At 39.4% G+C, this 17,452-nt stretch overlaps 1 non-coding gene across 1 annotated transcript; it reads right to left on the bottom strand.

Moving 5' to 3' along the window:
• Window positions 1-1,607: 1,607 nt before the first annotated feature.
• Window positions 1,608-1,713, bottom strand: LOC145566616 (small nucleolar RNA R71). Its single transcript, XR_014095461.1, has one exon. It is a non-coding gene; the product is annotated as a small nucleolar RNA R71 (small nucleolar RNA).
• Window positions 1,714-17,452: the final 15,739 nt, after the last annotated feature.

Genomic DNA, 17,452 nt, shown 5'->3' with positions numbered 1-17,452 from the left:
GTGGATTTCATCATTGATGAACTTGGATTTTGAAGAAGAAGCTTGTTTAATCTTTTGTACATCTTTCACTTCAATTAATGAGCAATCTCTTACTCTTTCTCTTTACCTTTGCATTTAATTTTGTTTGTTTACTTTGATTTTCCTTCTTTGCTTATTAATCATGTTGATGCTTATTGATTTGGTGATTGATATTGTTTTCAACATGATTTGTGAGCTGTCACTTAGCGAAGGGTGTAGGGATGGTGTAGTTGCTAATTGTTCGTGCTTATAATATTGGGATTAAGTTAACTGTGATTAAAATCTTTTCATGCTTGATATTCTTTGATCTTCTTGCAAGTGCACATTGTTGGTTGATTAAAGGTGAATCTTTGCTAACAAGGAACGGAAGTTGACTTAGTTAAGGTTCATTACTATCAATTGTTTTTTTATTGCACCTCCCAATATATGGTTCTAGTGTGGAAACATAGAGGCTATATTAGGAGAAACCGATTAACCCTGGAAGGCGGTTAGATTGGACCTTTTTTTGATATTCATGAATGTTTAGTTTGCTATTGATTTGCTTTTATGTTATTTCATGATCAAGCGGCATCTACATCTACCCATTTCCCTTGGTGTTTAGTTATATTAATTTAAACCCGTTTTACCTTTAATTTAATCTCTTAGTCATTCTTGTTCTTTGTCCCGAGATAGCTTAAAGTCTAGTGATGACTGCAGTGTTTATGTGCTTCTCCCTTTGGTTCGATCCCTCTTCTTGCCATATACTTGTAATAGGATAAGTTGAGTGGTATAAATTGTATTTGATTTAGGTGTAGTTGTCCAACAACGCGATTATTCCGTTATCAAATTGGCGTCGTTGCTGGGGAGACGGCTTCCAATGCTATTTCATTGGTTGTTTGAGACTATCTCACCTTTTATTTGTTAGTGTTTGCTACTTTTGTTACTTGTCAGTGCTTACGTTCTTCTTAGCTTTGTTGTATGAACAGAGGACGAACCCGCTCAAGGTCTTTGATTCCCATTGATCCAGAGGTAGAGTTGTCTTTGTCCCTACTTCGAAGAGAAGCAAGAGCAAGAAGTAAAAATTCTCACACCCCGATAAGAGGAGTAAGAGAATTAGAAGATACTCCACCCTCTTCACCCTCAAGTGAAGAATTAGATAGCCTTAACTCATCATCGAGTCCGGAAATCAACCTTTTCTCAACCTATAAGTTTAAGAGTGAAGAAGGTCCTAAAATGGGAGAGAATACACCTTTGAGTCGTCTTGGGGCTGCCGAAGCCTTTAGAGCACAAAGGGGGATTTTAACTCCTACCACTCAAGCCAACAATTTTGAAATCAAGCCCAATTTAATTGCTTTGATAGAGGAAACAATTTTCGGGTGGAAATTTTGAGAGTCCTCATGAGCACTTAAAAGAGTTTGAGAAATATTGTAACACAATAAAGGCTAGTGGAGTGATTCAAGAATATATTCGCCTCAAGATGTTTCCATTTTCTCTAATTGGGAGAGGTATAAAATGGCTAGAGAAGGAGGTGCCCCCTAACTCTCTCACAACATGGGACCAAGTGATTACGTCTTTCTTGAGGAGGTTTTATAACCATAGGAAAACCGCCGAGGCTCTGTCTTTGATTCAAGGTTTTCGCCAAAAAAGTGGGGAGTCTGTAAGTGCGGCATGGGAACGATACAAAGAACTTCAACGTCAATGTCCACACCATGGGATACCCAAGTATAAACTCATTCACACTTTCTATGGAGGTCTCACACCTCAAGGGAGAACAAGCCTAGACGCCGTGGCCGGAGGTCCAATCATGAACAAAGGAGAGGATGAAGTGGAGTGTATTATAGAGGAGGACGCAAAGCACTATGATGATTGGTATGAAGGAGAAAGGGATGCTACTTCTAGTAAGGGTATTTATGCACTGGAGCAAGTCAACGCAATCAACAACCTCTCTACCCAAATCTCCAAAATGACCAAGCAAATGGATGAATTGATGAAAGAAAGGTCCAATCCTCATGGTAATATCTCCGCATCAACCAAGGGAGGCAATGGTATGGATACTTTCTCCCCCTCTTCTTAAAATACAATGCCCCAAGGATGCATGTTTTGTTCTAATTGTGAAACCTATTATCATGATACCTCTCATTGTGTATATGCTTGTGAAGTTCAACCCCTTCCCCATGAACATGATGATAATGTGGAAAATGTCAATGCTATGAATTTTTCTTCTAGAATAGGGAATGTAGGGAACTTGAGGTCAAACTCCAATCCAATGGAGAATTAAAATCAAGGTGGAAACCGTGGTTGGAACCAAAGTGGTGGTGGTTATGATAACCAATATCATGGTGGGGGAGGCCCTTCCAATTTCAATGGAAGAGGCTACTATAACCAAAAGTGGTATGGTAATCAAAACCAACAACCTAATTCCCGATACCATGACCATCAAAATAAAAATTTTGGTGATCAAGGTAACATGGGAAACAATCAACAAAGCAATGTTCCTAACTAAGGCACTAGAGGCAATAGGGGTTAATATGTTTCTAACTATGCCCTAACCCAAACTTCCTCCACCTCAACAACCTCTTCAACTTGAAGCCCCTCCAAATTATCCCATTATGGCTACATTAGATGCTCTATTAAAAATGCGTGAGGAGGATCAAAAGAGGCATGAGGAGGATGAAAAGCGAACCAATGCTCATATGAAAATGTTTGAGACCCAAATTGCTCAACTTGCATCTAATTCATTCCCTTCTTCTACTTCTTCTTCTTCTCACATTCCAGGTCAAGGAGTCAACCCAAAACTTTTATATGCCGTGACAACAAGGAGTGGGAAGGTAGTAAGGAGTGACCCTTTAGTTGAGGAAGAACCCCAAGAGGAGGTGGAGTTAGATAATGAGGGTGAGTGAACCAATGAGCCATTGAGTGTTGAGAAGGAAAAAGATGTTGAGGTGCCTAAGGATAAAGAAGCCACCCCCTTGCCCCTAAATTGCCAACCTAGAGAGGAAAAGCTACCCTTTCCACAACGATTTGTGAGAACTAAACTTGATGCCCAATTTGGGAAGTTATTGGAAGTCATTAAGAATTTGAATGTTTCCGTTCCTTTTGTTGATGCTATAAAGAAAATTCCCCACTATTCCAAATTCTTGAAAGACCTTTTGAGTGGGAGAAGGGAGTCTGTAATGGTGAGCTTGACCGCCAATTGCAGTCCAATTCTTTCCAACAAACTTCCTACAAAATTGAATGATCCGGGTAGTTTCTCTATCCCTTGTTCTATTAATGGCATTGAATTTGATAAGGCCTTGTGTGACTTATGAGCAACTGTTAGTCTTATGCCCTATTCCGTCTACCAAAAGCTTAGTGTAGGAACCCTCTCCCCCACTAACATTACTCTCCAACTAGCGGACCGTTCCATTAAGTTCCCCACGGGCAAGGTTTAGGACATTCCCCTTAGGGTAGGGAAGTTCGTTCATATTCCCCGTGCATTTCTATGTGCTAGAGATGGATGAGGACGAGAGGATTCCTATAGTTTTGGGTAGACCATTTCTAGCTACTTCTAGAGCTATCATCGATGTGAAGGAGGTTAAGATATCTTTGAAAATTTACAATGATTCCATTGAATTTGATTTGAATAGTGTCATGCAACAACCCTCCTCAAGCGGTGAATGCTTTAAAGTAGATGTTCTTGATACCGTTGTAGACACCCATTTGTGTCTCCCCGAAACAAAACCCAGTAATGATTACCTTTCACGTCGAATCATAATCGAATGAAGCGAAAGTGTGGAAAGTCTAGTGTTGCGGATAGTTTTAATTCTTTTCTCTTCTCTCTGTTTTTGAAAACTTATTTTAAGAAAACAGCCAATCCAGTTTGGTTGGTCCATGATATGGGTCCAATTATAGTGTAGTTGGATGGGGCTTGCAAAGACCTTTCCAACGATATATTATAAGCCCAATTCCGATGAATATTGAGGAAGTTATGGCCAATTTACCAAACTGGGCCCGATTTGAGCTTTATGTACGGCCCAATGATCTAGGGAAGGGCCTAATATGATTTATCATTCCTAATGCAATTATGAATGGTTTTAGTCTTCTAGAATCTTCTTTGCATTCCTAATTCAATTAGCATTGATAAATTGACTTTTGTTGACTTTTCAGAGTTTTAATCAAAATCAAATAGCATTTTCGAAGAAATTATATGATTTTATCCTCCAGAACGGCAAATTTATCTGATTTTAGAAGACGCGTAAAAATCAGGCTTGGCGTGTAACCCCAGGCCCTGGCGCCTGGCGCTAGTGTTGGTGCCTGGCGCCAGCTAGCCAGGGTTGGCGCCAGCTCTGTTTTTTGTGCGTCTGACTCTGTTTTGTTTAATTTATCTTTTTGGCTGATTTTCTCTATAAATATCGTATTAAAAACTCCATTTTCATTCATCAACAACCTATTCTCACTAATCATTCACCAATTATCATCATCTACATCCATCATTCACCAATTCTCACGAATTCTCACCTACAATCAGTTTTCATTCATCATCAATTCTCTCTAATTCTCTCTTAATTCTTTCTTTCTTTTTCTCAAATACGAAATTCCGCATTCACAAGATCTAGAAAAACCTAGCCATATTCGAAGTTGCCTTCGTCCTAGACGTGAAAGGTTTAATTTCTGAGGGTTTGGTCCCAAATCTCTCTTTCAATTATTTAATTTGATTGTTTTGATTATTATTTTCCTTGAAGTTACTAACGTGTGTATTTTGTAATTAGAAAGAGGTACGAGGCATCAAAGTAAGTACTTTAATTGATTTATTGATGTTATGATGTTGAGATCATGTTTACATTGTTATTATGATATTCCTAGTATCACGTCTAGGGTAATATCAAATATATTAAATATGATTGTTGTGATGCTTCCTATATTCTTCCTAATATTTATTCATGTTAGTATCATGTTAGGGTTACAGATTTGATTTTTATTGCTTAGTAACATGCTAGGGTTTGTTATTATTCTTGTTAGTATCATGCCTAGGATCTTGCTATTATTATTATGCTTTATATTAACATGAATATGATTATGATTATAATTGTGATGATTTATGATGATATTATTATTATTATGATTATTATAACTATTATTCATGATATTGATTATTTATAATGTTGCTTGATATTATATTTGTTGCTTGATCACGCTTTTATTGCATGTTTGAAGGGAATTAGTACTTGTAATCACGCTTAATAAGATAATTTATAATCTTGTTAGGGTTAATATGATTATAATTTCAAGTGATCGCCAATAATAGATTTATTTGTGCATTAATATTCAACCAACATAGATTAAACAGGTTTAGGGTTAATCCTATTGATTGCATGTTAATTAAAAGCGCACATGAATACGATCAGAATAAAAGAGAGGCCTATTATTAGGGCAGGTTCAATCTCTTTTAGGTTGGATTTGTACCTTCATCCCCGAACCCTTATTTGGTTCAAGACCTTATGGAGTTGACGATATCTTGGATCGTTAAGGGGTGTAACCTTCATCCTATGAACGGTTTACAAGTTCCTAAAAAAAACTTGTTGGCGACTCTTTTGCTTTATCTTCTTCCCTTTTGGACGCCACCGTACTTTAGTGTATGATCACAGTGGGGTTCAAGCTAGTGGGATTAAAGCTTGAAATTTATTCCCTACAACCGTGCTTAGTGAATTTTCTCGCTCCCACTTGCATGCTACTAATGATCCTCTTGAAAGTGTGTTGTTGAATGAATTCAAGATAGGTACCCACAAAGAAGACATACAATTCTATGAGGATTTACTTGAAGAAAGCAAGAGGGAGTGCAAGGATGCAAGCATTGATGAAGAAGCTCCTTACATTCGTGACCTCTTTCAAGTTGAAGAAAGAGAAGAGAGCCCCAATGGTAAGGGAGCACCAAAGGTAGACTTAAAACCTCTACCTTTCGGCTTGAGGTATGCATTTCTTGGTTCCTATGAGTCTTTCCCCATGATTGTCAATTCTAAACTAACGGAGTAGCAAACCTCCCTCTTGATCAATGTTTTGAGAAAATACAAGAAAGATTTGGGTTATACCATTGATGATATCAAAGGTATAAGTCCCTCTTTATGCATGCACAAAATTATTCTAGAGGGAGATGCCAAACCCGTTAGACAAAGGCAAAGAAAGCTTAACCCTTCCATGCAAGAGGTTGTGCGAAAGGAAGTGGCTAAGCTTCTTGATGCGGGAATTATCTACCCAATTGCTCATAGTGATTGTGTATCTCCCATACAAGTTGTACCTAAGAAAGGGGCCATGCCAGTAGTGAAAAATGATCATGATTAACTAGTGCCTACTAGGCTTGTTACCGGTTGGCGCATGTGTATTGACTATCGCCAACTTAACACAAGTACATGCAAAGATCATTTTCCACTACCGTTCATTGATCAAATATTGGAAAGTCTTACAAAGCATTCCTTCTATTGTTTCCTTGATGGTTACTTGGGATTTTTCCAAATCCCGATTGACCCCAAGGATGAAGAGAAGACGACTTTCACATGCCCCTACGGTACTTATGCGTATCGTAGGATGCCTTTCGGGCTTTGTAATGCCCCCTCCACATTCCAACCTTGCATGATGTAAATTTTTGTGATATGATTGATGATGAGATCGAAGTCTTCATGGATGAATTCTCCGTTGGAGGAGCAACCTATGAAGATTGTCTATCCAATTTATCTCGTTGTTTAGAAAGACGTGAGAGAGCCAACCTCGTGTTGAACTGGGAAAAGTGCAACTTTATGGTGGAAAGTAGAATTGTTCTTGGGCACAAAATTTCTCATGCCGGCATTGAGGTAGTTAGAGCCACGGTGGAGGTCATTGAGAAACTTCCTCCTCCCACCAATGTGAGGGAAGTGAGATCTTTTCTCAGCCATGTCGGGTTCTATCGGCGCTTTATAAAAGATTTTTCTTTGATTGTTAAGCCTCTCACATACCTATTGCAACAAAAAAAAAAAGAGTTTGTGTTGGATGATGCTTGTCAAGAGTATTTTTGTACGTTAAAAGAAGAACTTTGCACCGCTCCTGTTGTCCAAGGTCCGGATTGGTCTCTTCCATTTAAACTAATAAGCAATGCAAGCAACGAGGCTATTGGATCGGTTCTTGGGCAATGAAAGGATGGGAAACTTCATGTCATACACTATTTGTCTAAAACTCTCAATGATACCCAACAAAACTACACAACCACCAAGAAGGAGTTCTTAACAGTTATTCACTCATTTAAGAAGTTTAGAACCTACCTCAGTGGTTCTAGGAAAATTGTGTATACCGACCACTCGACTCTCAATTATTTGATAGGAAAGAATAAAGCTAAACCGAGGTTGTTGAGATGGGTTTTAGTTCTTCAAGACTTAGTTTATGAGATGAGAGACAAGAAGGGAGCCGAGAATGTGGTGGCGGATCACCTTTTAAGGATAGGCGGTGCAAGGTTTCAAGATGATGGTTTGCCAATAGAGGATGCTCTAAGGGATGATGTGCTATATGTCCTTGAGGTTAAGTTTGAGCCATGGTATGCGAATATTGTGAATTATTATGCTTTTAGTGTCTTACCTCAGAATTTCACTTCACAACAACGTCGAAGACTCAAGCATGAGGCCAAGAGATACATTTAGGTTTATCCTATTTTATTGAAGAGAGGGGTCGATGATTTGTTGAGGAGATGCGTCCCCAACGACGAGGTTCAAAGTGTTCTCCATATGTGCCACTCTTCTCCTTGTGGTGGGCATATGAGTGCTCAAAAGATTGCCTCAAAGGTTCTACAATCTATGCTCTTTTGGCCTTCTCTATTCAAGGATGCTTGGACATTTGTTAACAGTTGTGATAGATGTCAACGGATGAGGAATATTTCTAGGAGGGATGAAATGCCGCAAAACTCCATCCTTGGGCTTGAAGTTTTTGATGTGTACGTGGGCTATAGATTTCATGGGCCTTTTTATTTCTTCACATGGAACCAAGTATATTTTGGTTGCCGTGGACTATGTCTCTAAGTGGGCGGAGGCCGTTGCTTCCCTTACGAATGATTCTAAGGTAGTGCTTAATCTTTTCAAAAAGGTGATTTTCCAAATATTTGGTGTTCCAAGAACCATAATTAGTGATGGGGGGTCACATTTCAAGCACCACACCTTCGTTCGACTTCTTGATAGATATGGAGTGTCTCATAAGCGGGGGCTTGCTTACCACCCTCAAACTAGTAGTCAAGCGGAAAACACCAATAGGGAGCTCAAGGTGATCTTGGAGAAGACGGTTGCTTGAACAAGGAAGAATTGGTATTCTAAACTCATCGACTCTCTATGGGCGTATAGGACCGCCTTGAAGACTCCAATAGGGACTACTCCTTATAAGCTTGTTTATGGGAAAAATTGTCACTTGCCCGTAGAGATGGAGCATCGAATCCATTGGGCGATCAAGCAAATCAACTTTGACCTATATAGTGCGGGTGAACAAAGGCTTCTCGAACTCCATGAGTTAGAGAAGTTGAGGATGAATGCTTATGATAGCGCAAGCATGTACAAGGCACGGACTAAGGCTTGGCACGATGCTCAAATTGTCAAGAAGGAATTTGTCAATGGCCAAAAGGTACTCCTATTCAACTCCCGCTTGAAGCTTTTCTCGGGCAAGCTTAGGTCAAGGTGGAGTGGGCCTTACATTATCACGGAGGTGTTCCCATATGGCCCTTATGAGATTTCCCAAGACGGACATACTCCATTCAAAGTGAATGGTCACCGGCTCATTCCCTACTACGAAGAATTCCCAATTGATGAACCAATTTCTATGACTCTTTTTGATATGCATCATCAATTAGACCCTCCTTGATTAGTTCAACGAACTTCGAGCTAACGACGTAAACCAAAAGCGCTTCCTGGAGGCAACCTGAGTCTCTAACCCTTTTCTACTCTATTCTTTTCTTGGTGCTTTGTTATTTTTCTATCTACAATTTTAGATTATTGGATTTTTGAGTTTTGATTGTGTTGGAATTTTTGGTATTCTTTGCTTTAGCATGATTGTATGGTGTTTTAGTGTGTTTTGAAGATGGGTGTTTGTGCATATTTTGCTGCAAAATGAGCATTTTTGAAAAAATTAGGTGGTTCGACCGAACTCCCTGAAGGTTCGGTCGAACTTTATGAAAGGTTTGCCCGAACTTTCTTGAGTTCGGTTGCACCTACCCTGGAAGCTAAATCTGAAAACATTCTGCCAAAATTGCAGAAATTAAGGATTCAAAGTAGGTTCGACCGAACACGTAGGGGGTTCGACCAAACCTTAGTTTTCCCAAACATAATTGAGTTCGGTTGTACCTCCTCTGGAATTATAAAACTGGAAACTTTCCGCCCATTTTGTGAATTCAGCGTTAGAGAGCAGGTTCGACCAAACCTTGAGCAAGTTCGACCGAACTCTTGGTAATGTTCGACCGAACCTACCCAGGGTTCGACCAAACCTTGAGGGAAAGGGTCGCGCAGCATCTTCTTCTATCTTATCCTCATTCGACCCTCTCTCTCTCCTCTTCACCTTCTTACTCTAAAACACCATTACCACACCCAATTTTTCATCCTTCACTAAATTTCTACAATCTACACCCAAAAATTCCTCACAATACTCCACCTTTTCAATTTTGCCAAATTTCTAGGGTTTGAGTGAGTTGTTATTTTTGGGTTTCTAGTTGCTTCTAATCAGTTGTGGTATGGTTTTTTCTTGCTTTTGCAAGTTCATTTTGTCAATTTCTTATAGTTTTACCATGTTTTATATGTTAAAGTATGAATTATGGCAATATTGAGATTGTTAGTATTGAATTGTTTGATGTTTGTGGTTCAAGGGATTTCCTTTTTGCAATTGATTGGTTGTTGATAGTAGAACTTTTTTTATGATGATTATGCATGTATACCTTGATTTTATTTGGTTTCAATGTATTTACTTGAATATGTTGATTTCACATTAGGTTGTTCATGCTACTACTTGTTGATTGAGAAATTTTTGAGGTGGATGTAGTTTTGAGATTGTTATTCATTGTTCTTGGTGTGATGTTGAAGTTTTGTGAGTGATTAACATGAATTTAGGGGATATCATGCCGAATTTCACCTAGACTTTCTTAGGATTTGCATATGAATGCCAATGATCTTTTCGTTCTTGCTTTGGTTCGTAAGTGTTTTTTTTTAATACCTTGAATTGTTTTGTTGTTACCCTCTACATCTATTTCAGAATTCATGGCTATTACTTTCATGTATACAATTTTTTATCTTGGCAAGCTCTGTTTTTTTTATGGCGCCTCTTGGCTTGCATCTTCCTAATGATGTTCTTGGTTATTTTTGTAGAGTCATTATGTTTGGCAAGGGCAAAAGCGAATCCAAGAGAAAGAGGGCGGGTGAGCCTTCAACACCCTCTTTCCCTCCTCTCGCCGGGCATCAACGATCATGACATCATTCCTCCTAATGAGCATTTCTGGAATGTCTACTAATCACTCATCTCTCGTCCAATTCGATCAACATGGTTTTTCTGTGCTACAACCTTTAGAAAACTTGGCATCTTGGACGAAGTTGTCCGGGTTGCCCAAAAATTTGGGTTGGGGTGACTTCATTAGGCTTTCCGCTCGTACTTATGAGCGAGTTACATTAGAGTTCCTTGCTTCTCTCCGCAAGGAAGTAATAGAAGAGGACGATGATGGAAATGAACCTCAGCTTGTCATTCACTTCCGCATGTTCAATGAGGATCATTCTCTAACCGAGAGTGACCTAAATGATATCTTCCATTGGCATGAAACTAGGCTTGATGACCCATCTGAGATGACCTCAACTAATCGCATCCCATACAACGAGCAAGAGTGGTGGAGGAGCATATCTACCAAGGCCAATTTCCGCACTAACAATGCCAAAGTCAACGACATAATCCATATTGCCATGAGATACTTCGCTCATTTTCTTCAATATGTCGTATTCTTCAAGCCAAATCTCGTCTCTATGGTAAAAGATAAGGTGGCTTACCTCTTTTTGGCCGACAACCCTCAACGAACAAAGTTCCAATGCGCCTCCACTTTCATCAACCGACTTTTGGACACCCGTGATAACCGTCTAAGTGATGACATTCACATGGGGGGCATGATCACTCTGATTTCCCTTTCCTTGAAGGATGGGGCCTACAAGGACCAAATCGATTTGCTGCCCTACGTGCTCTAAAATAGAGAGGAAGCAGCCGAAGGGTGTCCTCCTTATGCTTTCTCCATCATTTCTCTCCGTCAACAACGCTTCATCTATACACAACCAACAAACGCCAGTTTATCCTCTTTGTGGATAAAGAAGAAGAATAGTGTGTCCTTCCGGACCCCTATCTCACTTCGGTGGACCATTTCGATCATCTATGATGGAGGATCACCCGGCAATTCATCCTCGACGAGTTGAGGAGGAACCGAACCCGGGGTGCTATCCCACATCCTTAACCGGTCAACCACCTAGAGCAAACCGTTCCCCCCTTTAGTGGGGGAGGTGAGGCATCTTCTTCATCTTCCCTACCCCCTTTTGATATGAATGCCCTCCGTAGTACCTTCGAGGATATCCGCCGTGATAACCAAACTTCCATTGAACAATGGGGGTACCACAGAAGGATGAATTATGACAATTTTATGCAAGTGGGAGTTCAAGCGCCCTATGTTAACTATCCCTACAACCCTCCTCAAGAGGGTCTGGTAACTCATTGGGACCCCTATGACCCATCAACCCTACCCCCAATGTCTACCTCTATTGGGGAGTTCCCATCGACCATTCCCAACGTATTGGCACCCCACCTTACGATCCATATCGCCCGGGTAGGTGTAATCCGGCCTATGACCCGGCATCTACATCCACCCCAAACCCTTTTGATGGTGGTCGGGGTGAAAAGGGGTGGCCCTATGAGCATTTGCAACAACCTTTCCACCCATTCATGGATACCCCCGGGTTTGATTTTGATAACCCCCATAGGGAGCAAGGAAATAGGGACCCGAGATGAGGGTTCCCTTACCTTTCCCCCTCGGAATTACTTGTTTTTAAATTTTTCTCGGGACGTGTAATATCCTAGTGTGGGGGCGGATTTTCTTTTTGGTTGTTTGAAGTGTGCATAGGAGGGTAGTGTGGTAGGATAGTAGCTTGTGCATGAGGAGGACCATTGAGGATAATGGTATTGTTGTAGTTGATGATGATGATGTTGTTTTTTTTTTGTTGATGATGATGATGATGTTTTTATTATGATTATTATTGATAATTTGATGAGTTTTTGAGTTTTTGTGTAGATGGAGATGCTCCCAAGGAAAAATCCAAATTCCCGACAATCTAAACTCCTTTAATTCAAACTTTGTAGATAGCCTTTTTTTTTAATTTTCTTATTTCTTCCTTTTGTTTATAGCTTTAGTCTCCTTTTTAATTAACTTTTTTTTCTTTTATTATTGTTTTATCTTAGTATTTTTTTTTGTTCTGACTCGCTTTTCAAGCTTGGAAATGGAGATGAAGAAAGTTAAGGGGCAACTCGAGCTCCCTCGGTGAGATTGTTTAATTTATCTTGTCTTCATTTCAAGCGGCGTTTGGTGAGACCTTTCCTCTCTTTTATTTTCTTTTTCTTTGGGTGTTTAGTCTAGGTTTAGCTTAGTAAGAATTTGAATGGTTCGAGGATGTTTTCTTTTGGTTCTATTGAACTTGGGATCGTTGATGTTGTTATCGAAGGATCACTTGTATGACGATTGGGATTTAATTGGATTATATGCCTCGTGTGTAATCCTTTTTTTATTTCTTCCTCTTTCTTTTGTTTTGTTTTTTCCTTTTTGTGTTACAAGCATAACTATGACAAGTTGAAATGATTTTTGATTCGGAATTTGCTCATTGATTTGGATTTGTGTGCCTTTCATGGTGACGTGTCTTTGAATGCTTATCTTCCTAGTTGATGAGGGTTTGCACGGTTTGTTAATGCTTAGGGTTCCGTTAGACACATTGTAAGCTAAGGTAGCCCGGTTTAGAACTTTTGAGGACATTTAAACCCCTAGTTCACGGGAAAGTGGTAAGATGGAGTTCCTCTCTATAATGTATAGAATTCCCTCTAGTTGGTATTTTCTTATTTCTTATCCCTTGTGAGAGTCATTTGTTCTAGCCTTCATCATTCTTGTGAGAGGAATTTTGGATCCTTAACTATGCATGTCTTAATCATTGTGTTGGTATCTAGCCCCCGAGATCATGAACAAACGACTCTAGAGGAGGAAGAGGGCATTTCTTCTCACATTTCTTTGTTTTCTTTGTGTTTTGTTACAAATTTGGTTTTCATTTTGCATCCACCTACTTTCTAACCAATTAGAGCCTTATTTCCTTTTCTTGACTTAGCCATATTAAAAACCTATCGGCCTATGTTCTACCGACCCTTGTAGTTAGTGAAGCATGGGCTTGTGAGGTTCGAGTTTGAGGGTGTTGGTTTTGAGCAAGAAAGTTGTGTAAATCGGTTCTAGTAAGGTTTTAAAAGTTGGTTATGAAAAAGAATATGCAAAAAGGTTTGTGAAGAAGGTTGCAACACATGAAAACCAAGTGAAGTTGAAAAAGAAAAAAACAAAGAAAACAAAAAAAATGATGATAAGAAAAAAAAATATATGAAAGAACTGAAGAGGGATGATGTAATATTGTGAGGTTTGTATTGAAGGTTATAATTTGAGATTAGGTTAAATTCTTAGGTTGTTCTTGAGAGATGGCCACTCTTTTGCTTCACTTAGGATTTGCCACCAAAATTTTCAAATTGATTCCCAACCATAACCCCTAGCCATGACATTACAACCCTATTTAAGACCCTTGGACTTGGAGGAGCGCAGTCAAAGACCGGTGGAGGGAGATAGATTTCACCCCTATGGAGAGATTATGCATAGTTGAGATGTCGGGATGACCTTATGATTCCACATAAAAATATCTTTTTCCGGTTCCCTCGAGGAATCATGAGGAGCTAGCTAGGGGATGACTTGAAACTAGTGGAGAGAACGTGGACTGTCTTGGTTGGGGCTAGGGCTAGGGCGGAAAGTGAAGTCATTAGTTTTTTATGCTTAACTTAGGTTTGTCTCTTTCAAGAGCGAGCATCTTAGAACGTGTTTTCCCTCTTTGAATTGGGAAAGGTAAGTATTCTTTGGTGCATCTATTTTCGTGTGAGTCCAAGTAGAGCATTTCCTTCCTTGAGGCTTGATTGGTTTCTCTAAAACCTTGTCATGTTATGTTTGTTGTGGTTGTCTCTTTGTTCTATTTTTCCTTGCTTGAGGACAAGCAAGAGGCAAGTGTGGGGGATTTTGAAGAGTGGCATTTATTAAATTTTTTTTTTCTCTAAGGATTCTCCCCTCATTTGCACTTGTTTGGCCCTTTTCCTAAAGCATTTTTACCTTCGTTTTGTGTTCTCATTTTAATTCTCTTTTATCTTCCTTTTTCCTAGATTTTTGCCTACTCCATTAGCCTCAAGGTTTTGTAGCTGATCAACAATTTGCAAGTGCTCCATGAGCCAAATCTGAAAAAAAAAGAAAAAAAACGGTTTGCGAATTTTTACACAAGCAGGTGGCGCGCGCAACCAAACCAGTTGCGCGCAGCGAAGAAGATTGCGCTTGTCATGCCAGCGCATCTTCTTGACTTGCACTGATAAACTTCGAGAAGAAAAAAAACGTAAGTGTAATAGGAGTGGACTTCCCGTGAAACGGTTTTCGTTAGGATCTCCTCTAAGGCGATTCAAGCACATAACGGTTTCCGCCAAAACCAAAGGAGCGGGTGAATGACATCCCTCTATTTGCTCTATTATGGACACCATGGAATAATCTCCATATTCTTTGCTTGTCCTAAGTAAATAATTGACAACAAGACAAAAACATAAAGCACGAATTTTAAAGCGTTGTTTAGTCATGTTGTCACGAGGGGCGACAAAATGTTCAATAAATTGAATCAAGTTCACCCCTTCTGCAGTTCCAATGTTGGGCATATCATTGTCGGACAAGCCAAAAAATCTTTGTAATATAGGTTTGGGATCCGAAAAGGTAGGCAAATAAGTCACAGGGAGAGTATTTGTAGGAAAACCTAGCAAGGCCTCAAACTCACCGGGAAGGGGAACAATTTCGTGTCGTTTGAACAAGAAAAGATGGTGGTTAGAGTCCCAATGATTGACTGCGGCATGAAGAAAATCAAAGTAAACTACTAATTACATATAATTCAATCGAGGGTCTAAGTGGTAAATTTTGAAAGCTAGTTTGTCCTCGGTTGAATGGGATGTGACCCATTGCTTCAAAACGTTGTTCAAAGGTCTTCACCAATGTTCAAAAACAAAAAGAGAGAATGATAATTTAGAGAGATTATTTCTTTTTAGTTTCTTATATTACTAAGCTAATGAGTGCAAGATGATCAAAAGCCTACACGAAACCACGCTTAAATAGACCTAAGAGGGGCAAATTTTTGGCAAATTCAGCTTAAAGGAAAGTTCAATAACATGTGGCGCGCGCAACTTGATGAGTGGCATTTATGCCGCTCTTTTATCTTCTTTTTCTCTAAGGATTCTCCCCTCTTTTGCACTTGTTTGGCCCTTTTCTAAGCATTTTTACCTTAGTTTTGTTTTCTCCTTTCCCCTCTCTTTTATCTTCCTTTTTCCTACTCTTCACTTTGATTTATATACTCGTGTTTTGTAGGAACCGGGGTCCTTAAAGAGGAGAAAGCTTAAGTCGAATTGGAGCTGAGGAAAGCAAGTTCTAGAGGAGGTGTGGTCAAACTCAAGAAAGGTTCGGTCGAACCTTAGGTATTACCGAACCTACACAAGGTTCGACCAAACTTTAGAGGCAGTAACTTTTCAAATTTCAGCATTTTGTAGAAGCTGTTGATCCCTAGAAGTTAAACCGAACCAGGAGCAGGGAGGTTTGACCGAACCTACCCATGGTTTGGCCGAACCTACCCTGATGTTCGACCGAACCTACGCATGGTTCGGTCAAACCTTTTGCCGACTTTAGCCTGTTGTGTTAGGACTATAAAAGTCCCGTTTTAGAATGTTTGAATGTAATGAGTTTTACTTAGTTCTAATTTGAGAATATTAGCTTAATTTAGAGAGAGAAACACTATTAGTCTTCATTTGGCAGAGAGAGAAAGTGTGGATTTCTTCATTGATGAACTTTGATTTTGAAGAAGAAGCTTGTTTAATCTTTTGTAGATCTTCAACTTCAATTAATGAGCAATCTCTTACTGTTTCTCTTTACCTTTGCATTTAATTTTGTTTGTTTACTTTGATTTTCCTTCTTTGCTTATTAATCATGTTGATGCTTATTGATTTGGTGATTGATATTGTTTTTAACATGATTTGTGAGTAGTAACTTAGCGAAGGGTGTGGGGATGGTGTAGTTTCTAATTGTTCATGCTTATAATATTGGGATTAATTTAATTGTGATTAAAATATTTGCATGCTTGATAGTCTTTGATCTTCTAGCAAGTGCACATTGTTGGTTGATTAAAGGTGAATCTTTGCTAACAAGAAACAAAAGTTGACTTAGTTAAGGTTCATTACTATCGATTGTTCTTTGATTTCACCTCCCAATATATGGTTCTAGTGTGGAAACATAGAGGCTATGTTAGGAGAAACCGATTAACCCCGGAAGGCGACTAGATTGGACCTTATTTCGATATTCATGCATGTTTGGTTCGCTATTGATTTGCTTTTATGTTATTTCATGATCAAGCGGAATCTACATCTACCCATTTCCCTGGGTGTTTAGTTATATTGATTTTGACCCGTTTTTCCTTTAGTTTAATCTCTTAGTCATTCCTGTTCTCTGCCTCGAAATAGCTTAAAGTCTAGTGATGAATGCGGTGTTTATGTGCTTTGATGGGTGTCATAAATGGCACTCATTTGATGAGTATTTTGGTTGTTTTCATCCTCTTTTCATAGCTTTCTTGCTTAGTAAATGCTTAGTTTTATGCTTTGTTGCTTAGTTTTACCTTTCCACTCTTATTTTGTAGCTTTTGTGTATTTCGTTGGTTTTCTAGCCTTTTCTCCTTTATTTTCACTATTTCCGTGGTTGTAAGTATTGTACGAGGTTCAGGTCTTGATATTGGTGATCTACTAAGGTGGAGAAATCCTTTGGAGCAAGCTCACAGCATTTGGAAAGCTCATGATGCAAGGAAGTGGAAATTCAAAGTCTTGGCTCTTGCGCTCGCATGCCGTGCTACCATTAAGAAGTGGTACCCACTAATCAGGAGATTTAGCTACTGCCACTCCTAGTGTTCATCACCATCATAACTCATGCGACCTTAGCGAATGCACGAAGCCGCGAGAATCTCGAAGGAGCAAAGCTAGGCACGGGCGCACAACAGGAGGCGCGGGCGCACCTCCCCTGCTGCCCGGGCGTGCCTTCACGGGTATTTTATGCTTAGTTTATGGTGATTTCGTGCCTCTATATATATCTTTTTAAACACGATTTTTGTCACAAGTTTTAAAAGAA

Source organism: Chenopodium album, chromosome 1, assembly GCF_948465745.1.
Source record: "Chenopodium album chromosome 1, dcCheAlbu1.1, whole genome shotgun sequence".
In the NCBI taxonomy this organism is placed as follows: domain Eukaryota; kingdom Viridiplantae; phylum Streptophyta; class Magnoliopsida; order Caryophyllales; family Amaranthaceae; genus Chenopodium; species Chenopodium album.
Note: the sequence above shows the minus strand (reverse complement) of the source record. Positions and strands in the feature narration are given on the sequence as shown.